General features: G+C 40.8%; 1 protein-coding gene across 1 annotated transcript in view; it reads left to right on the top strand.

The window, feature by feature from the left end:
- Positions 1 to 18,528, top strand: part of SNRPE (small nuclear ribonucleoprotein polypeptide E) — a 102,515-nt gene extending 83,987 nt beyond the window's left edge. Inside the window, exon 6 of the mRNA XM_019822043.3 lies at positions 18,302 to 18,528. The gene's annotated coding sequence lies outside the window, so the exon portion shown is untranslated. The remainder of the gene's footprint in view (positions 1 to 18,301) is intronic.
- The last annotated feature ends 457 nt before the right edge of the window (positions 18,529 to 18,985 follow it).

An 18,985-nucleotide genomic window follows, 5' to 3' on the forward strand; every position in this document is an offset into this window, starting at 1 on the left:
GACTCAAAATACATAAAGCAAAAGAAGGGTGCCTGGGTGACTCAGTCAGTTAAGTGTCCAACTCTTAATGTCCAGTTCAGGTCATGATCTCACTATTAATGAGATCCAAGCCCTGCATTGGGCTCTGCATTGACAGCATGGAGCCTGCTTAGGATTCTCTCTCTCTCCTCTCTCTCTGCCCCTTCCTGGTTCTCTCTCTCTCTCAAAAAATAAATACATTTTTTTTTTAATTTACAAAATTGAATGGAGATATTCACAATTCAGCAATAATAGAAATTTTAATACCCCACTTTCAATAATGGATAGAACAGCTAGGCAAAAGATCAACAAGGAAATTGAAGACTTGAACAAAACTATAAAGCAACTAGATACAACACACTATAAAACACTCTACCCAACAACAATAGCATACACATTCTTCTCAAGAGCACAGGAAACATTCTCTAGAATAGACTATATGTTAAAGTATAAACCCAGCCTCATTAAACTGAAAAGTATTGAAATCATACAAAACATACTATCCAACCACAATGGAATGAAACTAAAAATTAATAATAGAAGGAAATTTAGGAAACTCCTATATATGGACAAATTAAATAACACACTGATGAATAACTAATGAATCATAAACAAGACATGATGTCTTCTCTGACCACCACTCTACAAATAGTAGAGTTACTACTATTTGACATATAAGAGGATCTAGCCAGGACAATTAGGCATAAATAAATAAATAAATAAATAAATAAATAAATAAATAAATGGCATCTGTATTACAAAGTAAAACTATCTCTATTCAAAGATGATATTATTTTATATATAGAAAATACTTCTTAACTATAAAAACAAACTGAGGGTTACTAGAGGGAGGTGGATGGGGGATGGGTTAAATTGGTGATGGGTATTAGGAAGGGCACTTGTGATGAGCACTGGGTATTGTATATAAGTGATAAGTCACTAAATTCTACACCTGAAACTAACATTGCACTTTATGTTAACAAACTGGAATTTAAATAAAAGCTTGAAAAAAATTTTGAAAAGAAAATACTAAGAAATTCACACACACACACACACACACACACACACACACACACACCTATTCAAACTAATAAAGAAAAGTTCCACAAAATTGTGTGTTGATACAAGGTCAATATAGAAAAATCAGTTGTATTTTTACTCCAGCAGTGAAAAATCCAAAAACAAAATTAAGGAAACACTTCCATTTACAATAGCATCGAAAAGAATAAAATACAAAGAATAACAAAGAATGTCTGACTTGTACACTGAAGACTACAAAACATCAATGAAAGAAATTAGAGAAGACTTAAGTAAATGGAAAGATATTCCTTGTCAATAGACTGGACATTCCTGGTCAATAGACTGGACTCAGACTAGACTGAGTATTGTTAGATGGCAATACTACCCAAATTGATCTATAGATTGAATGCAATTCCTATCAAAACCCCAACCACCTTTTGTGCAGACATTCACAAGGTGGTCCTAAAGGAAATACAAAGGACTAAAGGACTAAAATAGCCAAATCAATCTTGAAAAAGAAGAACGAAGTTAGAAGACCACTTCACAATTTCAAAACTTGCTACAAAGCTAAAGTTATTAAGGCTGTGGTACACATATTGATCAGTGGAATAGAATTGAGAATCCAGAAATAAGTCCATACATCTACAACCAACTAAGTTATTTCTTTATTCTGAGGGTGGGGGCAGAGAGAGAGGGGGGAGAGAGAATCACAAGCAGGCTCCGTACTGTGAGTGTGGAGCCCAATACAGGGCTTGAATTCATGAACCATGAGATCATGACCTGACCAAAAATCAAGAGGCAATGCTTAACCAACTGAGATACCCATGCACCCCACCAATTGGTTTGTAATAAACGTACCAAGATCATTCAGTGGAAAAAGAATAATGTCTTCAACAAATGCTCTCTGTCAGTCTTAGCCTATTGACATTGATGTGATTGGCTAGGAATGCCTAAAACACTTGTCTGAACCCATATTACTCAAAGCAAGTCCCCACAGAAGGGGGGACCAATGTGTGGCTCCCACTGGACCAATGTGTGGCTTAAATGGCCCTTGGCGTTCTTACGATTGTAGGTACCACTTTAGCAAAAACTATCAGGGAACTTTGGGGAACAAGAATTATTATTCACAGGTCCTACAGGGTACATAGCATGCTCAAGGGGCACACAGGTTGCAGGTAGAGAGAGAGAGGATCTGGGCTTCTGTCATTATTAGGTACCAAGGGTGGGGTGTCTAAGGTTTTGTAGGTTCGATCTTTATTGGTTAATTTAAAGAACGGGAATTAAGCATGGGAGGGGGGAAGCAAGGTCACTCAAATGGTCAGTTATCTTGGTTACCCAGAGCTTTCTGGAAGAGGGAACTTGATGGGTGGAGGCAGTCTAATTCCTTGTCTGGTTGTTTTGTTAGTAACTTTGGCATACAGCTGGCAATATGCTTATTCAAAATGGATGTCTTTTGATATGGATGCATCAGCAATCAAAAGATTGTCAGGCACTTCCATTATAATGGTGTTGGGACGACTAGATAGCTACATGCAGAAGAATGAATTTGGACCCTTACCTCACACCATATACAAAAATTAACTAAATAGAGGGATCATAGCCAAATCTAAGAACTAAAATTATAAAATTCTTGGAAGAAAACATAGATAAATCTTGACATTGGATTAGACAATGGGTTATTAGTGACAAAGGAAATAATGTAAGTGACAAAGGAAAAAAATAGATAATTGGAATTCATCAAATTAGAGCCTTTTGTGCTTCAGAGAATATCATCAAGGAAATGAAAAGGTAAAGCATGGAATGTGAGAAAATATTTGCAACTCATATATCTGATGAAGGACCTGTATCCAGAATATATAAAGAACTTTTATACCTCACTAATAAAAGACAAATAACCCAATTAAAAATGGCAAAGGGAAAAATAAATAAACAAAATAAAAAAAAATAAAAATGGCAAAGATTGGAGAGCCTGGGTGGCTCAGTCTGTTAAGCGTCTGACTTCAGCTCATGTCATGATCTCACCATTCATGAATTTGAGACCCACATCGGGCTCTGTGCTGACAGCTCAGAGCCTGGAGCTTGCTTCAGATTCTGTGTCTCCCTCTCTCTCTTCCCCTCCCCCCGCTCATGTTCTGTCTCTGTCTCTGTCTCTCTCAAAAATAAACATTTAAAAAAAATGGCAGGGGCGCCTGGGTGGCTCAGTCAGTTAGGTGTCCAACTTCGGTTCAGGTCATGGGTTCGAGCCCATGTCAGGTTCTGTCTGACAGCTCAGAGCCTGGAGCCTACTTCTGATTCTGTGTCTCCCTCTCTCCCTGCCCCTCCCACGCTCGCACTCTCTCTCAAAAATAAACATTAAAAAAAAATCTTTACAAAAATGGCAAAGGATTGGGGCACCTAGCTGGCTTAGTCAGTAGAGCATGTGACTCTTCATCTTGGGGTCATGAGTTAAAGCCTCACATAGGGCATAGAGCTTACTTTAAAAAAAAAATGGTGGGGCACCTGGGTGACCCATTCAGCTGAGCATCTGACTCCTGGTTTTGGTTCAGGTCATGGTCCCAGGGTCATGGGATAGAGCCCCACATCAACATGGAGCCCGATTAAGAATCTCTCTCATTCCCTCTGCCCTTCTCTCCAGCTCATGTGCTCTTTCTCTCTCCCTAAATTTTTTTTGAAAGGATCTAAATAGACATTTTTCCAAAGAAGATACACAAGTGGCTAATAAGCACATGAAAAGATGCTTAACATCACTATAGTCATTGAGGGAATATAAATTAAAACCATACAGAGATACCTCTACAATGAATTGTACATTTTATTTATTTATTTATTTATTTATTTATTTATTTATTTATATTTGAGAGAGAGAGTACACACAAGCAGGGGAGAGGGCCGAAGTGGGGGGTGGGGAGGAGGGGGGAGAGAGAGAGAGAGAGAGAGAGAGAGAGAGAGAGAGAGAGAGAGAATCCCAAGCAGGCTCCATGCTCAGTGCCAAGCCCAACATGGGGTTCGATCCCACAACCCCGGGATCATGACCCAAGCCAAAATTAAGAGTCAGACACTCAGCTAACTGAGCCACCCAGCCACCCTTATTTATTTATTTTTTAAACTAAACTTTATGCTTAATGTGGGGCTTGAACTCACAACTGTGTGATCAAGAGTCACATGCTCTACTGACTGAGCCAACCAGGTGCCCCCAAAGATAGAAAGATTTTGAGAAGTTTTTTAAGTTACAGAATGCAGTCTCTACAGAGTGTTCAGGGTAAGAGCTCAGGTATTTCTGCTCTTATCATAAGAATATGTAAAGGAAAAGCCAATTCTGAAAAATTAGAAATCCATTTTCTTTTTTTTTTAATTTTTTTAATGTTTTGTTTATTTTTGAGAGAGAGAGAGAGATAGAATGTGAGCAGGGAAGGGGCAGAGAGAGGGAGACACAGAATCTGAAGCGGGCTCCAGGCTCTGAGCTGTCAGCACAGAGCCCGACGCGGGGCTTGAACTCACAGACTGTGAGATCATGACCTGAATGAAGTTGGATGCTCAATGGACTGAGCCACCCAGGCGCCCAGAAATCCATTTTCTATAGTATCCGTGAGACTGAGAAATCTTTGACATTATCATTTGGTACTGGGTGAGGGCAAGTCCCAAATAACTTCCGATACATGAGGAGAAAGAGACTTTTCACTCTGTGTGATGTTATGGCCTAAATAATGCACTTGGATCTGATCAAATTGGAGTTTATTCTTGGAGACATTGTGTCCCCTGTACATCCACACTGTCTGCAGATGGAGGGAATCAATTTTACAAGGCTCTCCTTTGGGAGAAGTTCATCATGTTGTGTAAGAACGGATTCCTAGGAAAATTGGATCTCTCTCAGGTTATGGTAGAGTATTTGGAAAAAATAAGAGGGCATAAATCCTTGAGGTATAATTGTTCATGTGTTTTGTTGGTTTTCCCAAATGAATACAAATAAATACAGTGTTTGGTTGTTAAGTGTTGTAAAGAATGTGAGATACAGATTTACCACTGTGGAGTAAGAAGCTGTCTTGGATTGAGGATAAAATGGACTTGCGGTTGAGGATTATCGGGAAATGAGGAAGCACAATTTTGTTAGTGGCTATTATATCTTGTACATATTGGCCATGAGCCTATTGGCCTTTTAGGTGGGCAGAATGGGGATAAAACAAGAACTGGTACAAAGAATAATGTGCCTTTTCTGGAGGTATATAGAATATTATGTTCTAAAGACCGCTAATATCCTTATTTTTGTAGTCGGTTTTGGGTTAATTTTGGAAGAACGTAGCTGGATCAATTGAAACCTTTAAGGATTCAGCCTTCTTTATGTGTTCCACACTTGAATTATCTTTGGCCTGGAGGCTCTCAGGGCTTGGTTCAAGGTCTGACATGTTAGTAGAGGAGGCATCAGGCAGTTGATAATTAATCTTTGCCATCGTAAAGTTATTGGCCACAGTCTAAGGTGTATTTGAGTTTCCTACCACTGAAAACTTTTTGTTACTCCAAGGAAGGGAATTATAGAAAAGTTGTAGGGCTTATGGTAGAAATAAAACATTCTGGTTTTGCAGCTACGTGGAAATCTCTCTCTCTTTTGTGTTAAGGGCAATTGTGGGCAGGGATTCTCTTTCTCCCTCTCCCTCTGCCCCTTCCCCATTCATGCTCTCTCTCTAAAAAAAAGTGGGGGGGGGGGGCACCTGGGTGGCTCAGTGCATTAAGGGACCGACTCTTGATTTCAGCTCAGGTCATGATCTCATGGCTCATGGGTTCGAGCCCTTCGTAGGGCTTTGTGCTGACATCAAGAGCCTGCTTGGGACTTTCTCTCTCTCCCTTTCTCTCTGCCCTTCTCCCACTCATGCATGCTCCCTCTCTCTCAAAATAAATAAATAAATAAATAAACATTTTTAAAAAATGGGCAATTGTGGGCAGACCAGAGCAGCTACTCAATAGAGAGATGCCATTTTGTCAACCAAACTCTATCCTCTGTCCTTTACATCCTATCTTCCAAGCTAAAGCAGAGCAGTTGTCCTTCCACTGACCCCTTTCCTTGCAATATCGACAGGTGTCTTTGTCTGGACCAAACATAAAGGTGTCCTTGTTCTAGTTCTATCTAGTTGCTTAATCTAAAGAGCTATTAATTTGATATGTATACATATTTTTTTTCTCAAGTCAAAGTATCTTCATAGGGGTCTAAAAGATCTTGTCATTTAGAGAAGGGTGATGCTATCTTCTTCTTCTCCTCCTCCTCCTCCTCCTCCTCCTCCTCCTCCTCCTCCTCCTCTTTCTTCTTCTTCTTCTTCTTCTTCTTCTTCTTCTTCTTCTTCTTCTTCTTCTTCAACTAAACTGTACCCCCCGTGTGGGGCTTGAACTCACGACCCTGAGATAGTCATATGCCTTACCAACTGAGTCAGCCAGGTGCCCCCATCTTCTGTTTTTTAAACTAAATTTGCCTCCTTAGCTTATGCCATCAACAAAGAAATTACATAAGGCAGCTGTGATATCATTAGGCTTATCAGGACTACAATGTTCCTGGAAGGTGATGGTTAAGTGGTTTCTGAAATTAGGATGGATTTATTCTTTTTCTGTTTACACACTTGACTTTTGACCAATTTTTTACTTTACCCTTTTACAGGAAAGACTTCATGGAAAGTCACTAAGATTTTATCTTATTTTTATATGTTTAAATATCCATCTATGCTTAAATTTTGATGTGTATAGTATTTAACATAATTCAGTTGTGAGTCCAGCCTGCATTTTCTATCCAACTTTTTCATCTCTAGGTTCCAGAACAATATGGTTTAACCAGACTATAAATTTTTTTGAATAATCCTAAAATGTTTGGTGAATTTTAATTTTTTTTTTTTTTTTGGTGAAAGTCCAGTCTTTTTTTTTTTTTTTTTTTTTTTTTTTGATGTTTATTTTTGAGAGAGAGAGACAGAGACAGAGCATGAGCAGGGGAAGGGCAGAGAGTAAGAGAGAAGGACACACAGATTTCGAAGCAGGCTGTAGACTCTCAGCTGTCAGCACAGAGCCCGACGTGGGACTCAAACTCACGCACCGTGAGATCATGACCTGAGCCAAAGTTGGACGCTTAACCAACTGAGCCACCCAGGCGCCCCAGTTAGTCCAGTCTTTAACTAGATTTGTTGTAAATTTGACTTTGGCCAAGGTTTAGGTGTGTAAATCCACTGATATGGGGAATGATTTTCAGTCATACTTTATTATGAGCCAGCATGAGGAGATACTGTCAGTGAGAGGAATGTGTTTAGAAAAGAGCAGTAAAGGAAAGAGGGGGGGTCCCAGGGATGGTACAGAAGGAAGATAGCGAAAGGCAGAGCAAAGAGAAGGGGGTAAAGGTACAGGAAGGTGATCAAAAGAGAGGCCTGTCTGGAGTTGGTCAGAAGAGTCTGGATTCTTAGGTACTAGACTTTTAGGTACTCTGGATTTTTATTAGCCTTTTTCTAAAAGTCTTTAAGGGAACTAATTTGGTGCTATTGGCACTATAATGTCTGTACACGTAAGAAGTAGGACAATGACCTGGAAGTTCGCTGAATAACTGATTGCCCATATTCAAATGATGAGAACAAACAAACAAGAGACAATAATCAGCCCAGAGAATCCCAGTCACACCTTGTCTGTAAGAGCCCTGAATGATGCAAAACAATTCAAATCTAGAAGCTTATATCAAGGACAATAAAGAGGTGATGCTCGGGGTGCTGGGTGGCTCAGTCGGTTAAGTGTCCAACTTCGGCTCAGGTCATGATCTCACAGTTTGTGGGTTCGAGCCCCGCGTCGGGCTCTGTGCTGACAGCTCGGAGCCTGGAGCCTGCTTCGGGTTCTGTGTCTCCCTCCCTCTCTGCCCCTCCCCTGCTCGCACTCTGTCTCTCTCTAAAAATAAATAAACATTTAAAAAATTTAAAAAAAAAAAGAGAGAGAGAGGTGATGCTCAAGAGAAGAGAGTGATGCATTTATCAGGAGGAGGACATACTCAGCTGTGCAGTCACTGAGACTCCCGGGAGGGGAGATAGCAAAAGTTTCTACTTTATTGATCAGGCTTCCAGAAACTGGAAGAAGATTAATCAAAACACTGAATGAAGCACAAGACATCCTTCACAGTGCTACAGCATGAGAACCAAAAGGATGTTCTGTCTTGAGGAAGAAACGTGGAGATTTTGTCGAGATTTAGCCTAGCCTAAGAAGTCAGCCTGAAGTTTGACTAGCTTTGAGAATAGTTGGTCAAAAGTGGTTCTTGGAAGAAGGAGGTATTGTTTTTGCAGTTTTGGAGCCATTGGCTGGACACTACCATCCAAAAGCTACTAATATGTATAGGTAGCAGATCACCAAGCATGGTCTACAGAGAATGGGAGAAAGTGTAGTCTCTCAGAGAACAGAATTTGTGGCAATTTAATTATTTGACCAGGAAACTCAAACCCAATTTCGAATCAAGGAAACAAATACTTGACCTAATACCACTGAGATTGTAGATGATACCTTTCACCTCAGTATCCCTGTCCAGCAGGACCTGGCATATGCTTGACTGGTGACCCATGTCTGAAGCTGTTGTGGAAGTTTCCTTCATTGTCTTTTCCTAAGGGGAAATCTTTATTGTCCCTTCACTGTTTTCTTCCATTACTGTAACGCACAACTACTTCAAGTGCTCAATTTGACCGCTTAATCCTTTGGGAGTCCTGGCTCAACCACTTTGTAGCTGTGTGACCCACTTCTTAGTTACCCTTGACCCACAGTTGAAAGTTTAAACTTTGTCTTTCAGCGTGTACATATTTTTTATATGACCATAATTCAGGAAACTCTTCACCTCTCATTGTGTGAATGTGTAATGTTTCCCTACCTTCAGATGGTATTACCAAATTAGATGATAAAATCTGTTAGAGGAGTGCCATTTTGATTGGCTTAGAGATCAATACGCACTTGCATAAATGAAGCATTAAAAAAATTCCCAGAAAGTAATACTTTTCTGAATTTTTTTAAGATTTTATTTTCAAGTACTCTCTACACCCAGCATGGGACTCACTCAAACCTACAACCAGGAGGTCAAGAGTGAAATGCTGTACTCACTGAGCCAGGCATCCTGAGCCTCTAATACTTTCAGTGTGAGAAAAAAGGGCATTTTTATAGAAACTAAACCATTTTAAGAATTCAAGCTAACATAATTGAAATAAATCTCCGACAAACAAAACTGGTTTAATAATTTTGGTTTAATAAAAATACCTTTCTTTCTCCGAGTTATAGACATTGAGTAAAATATTAGTGTGCATTTTTATTCTACTGAGATATGTTCTTAAACTTAATTGGTTTACTGATCCAATAAGCTAGCATTACTTCTGCTTAATGTTTAAGATTACCAAAAGTGTAAGTTTGTGTTTAACTAAATAGAATAATTATCCTAACAAACTTTATTTTAGCAATAATTAATTTGAAGTTAGTTTTCAAGATCTTCAGGAAATTAAAACCTTGAACAGTAAATTGAGTTACTTAATGGATATTCATTAGACATCCAGATCATTTCCAAGATAAAATACTGAAATAATGATTACTAAGTATAATTTAAGTTCATACACTCCTTGTTTTTATATGCTACAGAAAGACTTTATCTTTGGGTCGAGAAGTGTATAAATGCTGCTGTGTGACCGATAGTACGTAATTATCCACCTCCTACTTTTCTCTGTCAAATAGAAATTACTTTGGTTAATTGTCCAGTGCATTTTGTTCTTTATACTCCAGAATATCTAATATCTCTTGAATCCATTGATGTCTTTTTATTTCTATCACAGTCATCACTGCAGTTGTTTAAGCTGTGATAATCTTTCACCTGAACTATTGAGCTAGTTTTTTTAAATTATCTCTACAATTTATAGTACTATTCATAAAATTAAAATCAGAATATAATATTCACTCCTTTATAACTGTTGGTGTCTGTTCACTGCACGGTCTGACCTCATCCGTATCTTTTCTTTTCTTTTCTTTTCTTTTAACTTTTTTTTTTAACGTTTATTTATCTTTGGGAGACAGAGAGAGACAGAGAACGAGCAGGGGAGGAACAGAGAGATGGGGGAGGCACAGAATCGGAAGCAGGCTCCAGGCTCTGAGCTGTCAGCACAGAGCCAGCCCGACAAGGGGCTCGAACTCACAAACCGCGAGATCGTGACCTGAGCCCAATCAGTCGCTCAACCGACTGAGTCACCCAGGCGCCCCCGTATCTTTTCAGCTTCATCTTCTATTCCTTTTCTACTCAACTCTCACTACTCTTGAGTCACACAGGCTCCCTCTGCTCATCCCTTCCAACCCGGGGCCTCGGTCGGTGCTTGCTCTGCTGTCTACCTGAATGTTCTTTGCATGACTGACTCCTTTTCATCATCCAGCTCTCAGATAAAATCTTACCTTCTTGGGGCCCCTGGGTGGCTCCTTTGGTTTCGCGTCCGACTTGGGCTCAGGTCATGAACTCACTGTGAGTTCAAGCCCCCAGGTCGAGCTCTGTACTGACAGCTCAGAGCCTGGTGCCTGCTTCAGGTTCTGTCTCCGGCTCTCTGCTCCTCCTCTACTCTCTCTCACTCGCTCTCAAATATAAAATAAAACATTAAAAACAATTTCTTTTTTTTTTTTTTAATTTTTTTTTTAACGTTTATTTATTTTTGAGACAGAGAGAGACAGAGGATGAATGGGGGAGGGTCAGAGAAAGAGGGAGACACAGAATCTGAAACAGGCTCCAGGCTCTGAGCTGTTAGCACCAGAGCCCGACACGGGGCTCGAACTCACAGACCGCGATATCATGACCTGAGCCGAAGTCGGCCGCCCAACCGACTGAGCCACCCAGGTGCCCCTAAAAACAATTTCTTAAATCTTACCTTCTCTGAGAGGTCTTTACTGACCGCCCTGTCTAACGCAGCCCAGTCCCCACCACATTTCCATTTTTATTTTCTTCTTAGTGCCTACCCAGTACCATGATCTGAAATTATCTTAGTTGTTTTTCACTTGATTATTTTCTATTTCCCCGACCAGAACATAAGCTCCATGAAAACAGAGACCTTATATTAATCACCACTGTTTCCTCAAGGCCAAGAATGTGTCTGATACGTGAAAGGAACTCAATAAATATTTGTTTATGGATGAAGGAATGTCCATAACATTGCTGAGTCTTGCCTTGTCAACCTCCATCCCTATTGAACTGAAAAATCAGGCCTGGGCCAGGACTGCTGGTCTTCCATTTCTTCGCATCCCCAATTGTTTTCTGCTTTAATGGCCTTAGCCTCCAGGCATAGACCCAAAACAAAGAGGTAGAAAGGAGTCGCAATGAACCTATCTTCTCTAATCTCCCGAAGAATGTTGCCCATGCTCCCCAACTACATTCCATCTTCAGTCTTGGAATGGCAGCCCTCTTTCAGCAAAGATATGCATGAAAAGAGGCTATTTGCGGGGCAGGGGCAGGGTTCCAGGAATTCTCAATGTTTTCCCTATATTCCTAGTGAGATTCTCAAGATTCCACTCTTTCCCAAGCAAGTGTATCATCCTCTCCCAGTCTGTGCATTTGGTTGGCTGCTTTGGGGCCTGGCGAGTCATTGATGTATCCATCTGAATTTCAGAATCTGATCTGTGGTTTTGCTTTTCTTTCCAAGCTTCCAGCTTGGCCACCCTGAACTGGAATTTGTCTCATTGTATCAGCCTACTCTGATTAGCTTAACATTCATTCAACATATATGTATTGAGTGTCTACTATGTGCCACTGTTGTGAGCGGAATGCATCAGGAAACACAGGAGGACAAGTTCCTTGCCGTAGAGGAGCTTCCACCCTAGTGGTATGGATGGTGGGTGGGATCACATTAAACGTAATAAATAGGCAAATTGTATAGGATATTGCAACGTGATAAGTAAGTACTTTGGAGAAAAGTAAAAGTAAAGGGGAGTAAGGAGAAGGGGAGGTAGAGACTGCAGTTTTATTTTTTTTTTTTAATTTTTTTTTTCAACGTTTATTTATTTTTGGGACAGAGAGAGACAGAGCATGAACGGGGGAGGGGCAGAGAGAGAGGGAGACACAGAATCGGAAACAGGCTCCAGGCTCCGAGCCATCAGCCCAGAGCCTGACGCGGGGCTCGAACTCACGGACCGCGAGATCGTGACCTGGCTGAAGTCGGACGCTTAACCGACTGCGCCACCCAGGTGCCCCGAGACTGCAGTTTTAGACAGAGAAGGAACCTTTAGCATGTGACATCCGAACAACAGTCGAAGGCAGGGAATTATATATTCAGTCATGTGAATATCTAAGAGCCGGGCATTCCGGGCAGAGGAAGCAACTAATTCTAAGGTCTTAAGGCAGGAACTTGCCTGGCATCTTAAGAATAGCCATGTGGCTGGAGGAGGGTGAATGGGAGTAGTAGGAGATAAAGCCAGAGATGTGATGGGGGGTCAGAACAAGTAGGGCCTTTAGCCGTTGTGAAGACTTCGGTTTTTGCTCTGAGTAACATGGCAGGACTTTTAACAGAGGAGCACTGATTTAAGGTTTGAAAGGATTCCTCAGACACTGTTGAGAACAGACTCTACCAACACAGAGGTAGAAGCTAAGAGACCTATTAGCATCCAATAGGGAGACCTGTTCCTTCCTGTGCCAGTAATCCAGGCCAGAGGTAATAGTGGTAGAAGGGAACATAGTTGGAGGGGAGGAAACGTTTTCCTTGACTTTCTCGAGGTCCCTGGTTGAGTCTGAAAATTAAACTGATGAAGATTAACGAGAGAAAAGCATACATATTTATTTTACGTGACACAAGACCCTTCATAAGGAAATGAAGACACCCCCAAAATGGTTAAACCCGAGTGTTTTTAGTGCCAGGTTTGATGCGGTGGAAAGTAGTGGAAAGATACAATAGGAGAAAGAGTCTGAACTAAAAATAGTAAAGTGGGGGAAACAGCAAGGCTTGTTAATTTGGTTGGAGATGAGGTTGTTCTTTTCCTCTGGTTATAGGGAGGCCACCTCTCACATGAGGGTCTTATGACCTGCTAAAAGCAAGAGGGCAGGGGGAAGGTCAATAATCTTCCTCCTTCTGCCGTTTCCTTAGACTCCTTCAGCTTGAAATATTCAGTATGCCAAGGAGCATATTTTAGGATAGCATGTCCTGAACCCCATTATAGTGAAAAATAGATTCCTGATATACTTTGAATATAAGCCCACAGGAAGAAATGGCTATGTCATTTGAAAGAAAAGAGTAAAGATGAGTCCAAGATTTTCTCCTGAACAATAGAGTTGCCATCCACTGAGACGGGGAAGGCCAGGGGTGGAGGGAGCCTGAGATGTGTATCAGACTTCTAAGTGGGGAATGTGAGCAGACAGTTGGATACACAGGTCTGTGAGTTGCTGGCTTGTATAAAGTATTTAAAGTTGTAAAACTGAATGAGAGAGTGAGAGTAGAGAAAGAATAAACGATGGAATGCCTGGCTGGCTCAGTTGGTGGACCCTGCGATTCAACCTCGGGGTTGTAAGTTCGAACCCCATGTTGGGTGTAGAGATTGCTAAAAAATAAAATCTTTAGGGGTGCCTGGATGCGTTAGTCAGTTAAACACATGACTTCGGCTCAGGTTATGATCTCATGGTTTGTGAGTTTGATCCTTGCATCAAGCTCTGTGCTGACAGCCAAAGATAAATAAATAAACTTAAAAATAATAAAATCTTAAAAAAAAAAAAGATGGGGCGCCTGGGTGGCTCAGTCGGTTAAGTGGCCGACTTCGGCTCAGGTCATGATCTCGCGGTCCGTGAGTTCAAGCCACGCGTCGGGCTCTGTGCTGACAGCTCAGAGCCTGGAGCCTGTTTCAGATTCTGTGTCTCCCTCTCTCTGACCCTCCCCCGTTCATGCTCTGTCTCTCTCTGTCTCAAAAATAAATAAACATTAAAAAAAATTAAAAAAAAAAAAAAAGACCATCAAAGGCTGAGCTCTAGGGCACTCCAACATTTAGAGTAGTGCTGAAAATAGAAATATCATGTGAGTCTTGGGGCACCTAAGTGGCTCAGTCAGTTAAGCCAGACTTCCTCTCAGGTCATGATCTCACATTTGTGAGTTCGAGCCCCACATCAGGCTCTCTGCTGTCAGCACAGAGCCCGCTTCAGATCCTCTGTCCCCCTTTCTCATTGCCCCTCCCCTGCCCATTCTCTCTCTCTCTCTCTCTCAAAAATAAACTTAAACAAAAAGGGAATATCATGTGAGCCACATTAATTTTAAGTTATAGCCACATTAAAAAAAAGAGACAAAAAAGAAATAGGTGAAATTAATTTGAAACAACATTTTATTTAACCTAAGATATCCAAAATGTTATTTCAACATGCAATCGCTATAAAAATTATCAACGAAATATTTTATATTCCTTTTTTCCTCATAAGTCTTTGAAACCTTGTATGTGTTGAACACATTTCAGTTCAGGCTCGCCACATTTCTAGTATGCTGTGGCCACCTGAGGCTAGCCGCTGATGTGTTGGATAACACAGATGGAGTGGTCTAGAAGAGAGTGTCTGGCAAAGGTGATGGGGAAGGAGGAATATGTGAGGTTGAAAGGAAACAAAGACTTCATGGCACCCTGGAAACTGTTTGGGTGGGAGTCGTGACAATCTGTAGTTTTCTTATAACAGTTTCAGTTTTCTCAGTGAAGAGAAAGCCAGGTTTATTGCCTGGGTGAGGATGTGGGAGGAGGTATGGGCAGGGGTATGAGGACAGAAGAGAGACCGGGAGAAGGAGCCGAGGAGGGAGATAAAGGATGAATGCTGGACAGCATGAAAACTCAGAGAATGAGCATCACAAACTTAAAGTGAGAACAGGTCGGTGAGGCTGGGTGTTTTTCTCTAGACAGGATAGACAGAGACTTGGATTTAACCAGGGTAATGGTTTTATGCTCTCCTTCTTTTTTTTATTTTTTTGGTTTTGTTTTTTTAATCATATGTCTAGGAATATTTTTAAAAATTTTTAATGTTTACTTATTTTTGAGAGACAGCATGAGCAGGAGAGGGCGGGGGCGGGGGGGGGGGGGGAGACCCAGAATATGAAGCAAGCTCCAGGCTCTGAGCTGTCAGCACAGAGCCCGACACGGGGCTCGAACTCATGAACCGTGAGATCATGACCTGAGCCAAAGTCGGACGCTCAACCAATGGAGCCACACAGGCACCCCTCTATTTTTGTTTTTTAAGTTAATTTCTTTATTTTGAAAGAGTGAAAGAGCACGAATCAGGGAGGGGCAGAGAGAGAGAAAGAGAAAGAGAATCCCAAGCCTGTCATGGGGCTTGATCCATGAACCATGAGATCATGACCTGAACCAAGATCAAGAGTTAAATAAACACTTAACCAACTGAGCCACCCAGGTGCCCCTACACTCTCCTTCTTGACGTCACTTTCTTTTGATTAAAGTTGTCTGCTCATGTGAGGTAAATCAAAAAAGGGAATTTATTGGAGGAATTCTGGATAATTTTTAGAAATCAAAAGTTGCTGAAAGAGTCAGGAAGCAGGCAGCAGCCAGGAACCAAAGCTGTGGGCCCTCTACACGTCTGCCTCCTCCTCCTCCTCCAGCATGCCTTGTCTCCTGGGTTTCCATCCACAATCCTACAAAAGACAGTGGTCCCACTGTCCCAGAACATATTTGGGTCGAACAAGATATGAGTCAAGGAAAAAATCATGTATTCAAAATATTGTCTTATAGGGGCGCCTGGGTGGCTCAGTCGGTTGGGCGGCCGACTTCGGCTCAGGTCATGATCTCGCGGTCCGTGAGTTCGAGCCCCGCGTTGGGCTCTGTGCTGACAGCTCAGAGCCTGGAGCCTGTTTCAGATTCTGTGTCTCCCTCTCTCTGACCCTCCCCTGTTCATGCTCTGTCTCTCCCTGTCTCAAAAATAAATAAAACGTTAAAAAAAATTAAAAAAAACAAAATATTGTCTTATAACATATGTTTGCAAGAACGTATGGCATCAGAGGCTGATGCCCAGCAAGTGTTCCACTGAAGTTTTGTGGAATATTCGTGTGAACGTGTAATTAGAAAAAAAAAAGATCATGATATGATGCCCATACAAATATAAAATGAACACATCAAAGATATTTGACTCATTAATTAATGAGGGAATAAGTAAGATGTTTCAACCAGTTCAAAAGAGAATTCAAAGACAATACATATATGTAGTCATAAAATCAATCTACAAATAGTTGCAAAACTAGTTGTTGTTGTTTGGTGAAGAGTGTGAAGGGAGAGAAATCAGTTGTCTTTTTCCTGAGTATACGGGATTCATTTTGCAGGTGTATAAAACAGAATTATTTGCATTGCTATGTTATCTACAACTTACAGTATTGTAAAATAGCTCAAAGATAATGGAAAGTGAAAATCCCCATAGAACCAGGTAATTTAGAATGGTGCACTGTATACAATGCATAGATTTCCATTGAAGACATCCAGCAATTTTTTGATCCATTTCAAAATCTTTCACAATTTTTTTTCTGATAACTAAAAAAACCTTGAGTTGTTGGAAAGCACATTTCTTTATGATTCTCTCATTGTCCAGTATTTTTATGTGCTCAGTATTTTGTGCCTTTTTGTTTTTTTAAAATGAGGTTTTAGGGGCGCCTGGGTGGCTCAGTCAGTTAAGCATCCGACTTCGGCTCAGGTCATGATCTCACGGTTTGTGGGTCCTAGCCCCGCATTGGGCTCTGTGCTGACAGCTCAGAGCCTGGAGCCTGCTTCAGATTCTGTACCTCTCTCTCTCTCTCTCTCTCTCTCTCTCTCTCTCTCTCTCTCTCTGCTCCTCCCCCACTCACACTGTCTCTCCTTCAAAAATAAACATTAAAAAAATTAAAAAATAATAAAAAAATAAATAAAATGAGGTTTTATATTTAATTATTTAGTTATACGGCACTCAGAGACATAGTCACACACAATAAAGCACCAGATATCTGGATTCCTTGGGACATGTGCATAAGTTTTATTTCTTTGAGCCCCAAAGTTCTATCATCTCATCCATTTTGGTTTTTCTAAACCACATTAGATCTTGGGGCGGGGGGGGGGGGGGGGGAGGGTACTACCAGTGATATGAGTAAATTGCTCCTGTAAAGGATTAGAATATGCCATCCCAAAATATGCCATTTTGGCATAAGAATGATTTAGAGCTGGAGGCAAATGAGAATCAATAGTTATAGAAAGAAGCCTTCTCATAGCCTTCCCTATCTAACTGAAGGCAGAAACTTCTGGGAAATGAGGGTTGCTATAAAGAGAAGTTTTCTGGGGGCGTTCTATGGCCATGAAGAAGAAGGAAAGTCAGCACTGACATGGGTCTGCAAACAAAACTTACTGATAAAAACCATTATCTTCTACTATTTTACTCCCCTATATTCACCTTTCCAGTTTGCCACCCCCTAAAAGCTTAAACTCATTTTCCTTTATCTTGTCACTTCTCTACAATTTTATTGTTCTTTGTTGAGATGCTAACATGTTGAGATGAGTTCCAAGTTCTAACCATCCCCTTAATAATTCTACATATCCCCTCCCATTGCCATGTGATTTTCAGGACACATCCCATTGACGGCAGGCTTAGCCACCTGACATGTTTTGTGAGTCAAGACTATTTGCTACTTCCTAACTGATGCTGCAAGAGCCATGGCTTTCCACTTTTCTTTTCCTTCTGCGAGGAAAACAGCTTCTTCCCAGTAGAAGTTTTTGCATCCACTTAAATCCAAGAATAAGAAGACATGTAGAGCAGAATATTGGCCAACCCACAACTGAGCTGACATAAGCAAGAAACACACCTTTGTGATGATAAGCTTTTGGGGGTTGAGTCTGTTGTTTGTTACCATAGCATCACTTACTTGTGCACTTCCCTTTTATTACACAGGGATATATGTAAGATCTTCTGTCGAACTTTGCATCCCACATTGTGTCTTGATTCACTTTTCTTCTTGTTGAAACAGTTCTTTCAGTGAAAGTCTGTGATTACTAAAATCTCTGAGTCCTTGCATGCCTGAAGATGTCTTTATTTTACCCTTACTCTGGAATGCTAGTCTCGCCGGGCATAGAATTTTACATTTACCATTATTTTATTTCACCATTTTGGAGATTTTATTCCCTTCTCTTTTGGCATCTGTTGTTACGTAAGAGAAAGGCTGATATCAATCTGATTCTTGTTTTTTGGTACATAATCTGTCTTCCCTCTTTGGTAGCTTTTAACGTTTCTCCTTCTTGTTTTCAAGTGTGGCTATGAGTTTTTAAATCTATTTTCTCCCGCATTTTATGTATTCAGAGAAGGAGGAGGCTTCAGCGTCTGCTCCACCTGCTGTCTTGACCCAGAAATTGGCTCCTGCATTACTAAATGGAGAGGACGTGCTTTGACGAGACGCACTTGTCGCTTGGAGTTGTCCATTTTTGTATAATGCTGCAAAAGCCTGGTGCCCCTCAGGCATCTGATGCAGCTTACAGAACTATTTGGATTTACCCTAGGAATCATTAATAAACTTCTGTGTGTTTTTTAGTTCTGCGTCCTTTTTTAGGGTTGCCAACTCCCTCTTCTTTCAGGCTATCAGATTCCACTTCATTCCAGTGTCCATATATGCATCCATAACAATCTTCTGCATGTTGCTCGACCTCTTACCTGCTCCTCAGCTACCTCGGATTGATTCCTCCTGCTTTCTTGTGCAGAGCAATTGTGTTCTCTCCAGCTCCTGCCTCCAAACTCAGCTTGCAACTCCGCTTTGAAAATCCACAGGATTATTCATGCGCTCTGGTACACGGTGGGAGATATCTTCTGACTCCTTTTCTTTTTTCTGCCCGTTCGGCAACGGAAAGAAATGGTATAGACGTTTATTTCTTTATTGCTATAAGTCATGCTACTGTATTAATGGGAATGATGTCTGACTCCTAATAATAAAGACTCATATTAAATGGCTTAATGTCATAAAAATTTTTTTTACTCCATGTAATCAAACTT

This window comes from Felis catus, chromosome F1 (genome assembly GCF_018350175.1).
Source record: "Felis catus isolate Fca126 chromosome F1, F.catus_Fca126_mat1.0, whole genome shotgun sequence".
Taxonomy (NCBI): domain Eukaryota; kingdom Metazoa; phylum Chordata; class Mammalia; order Carnivora; family Felidae; genus Felis; species Felis catus.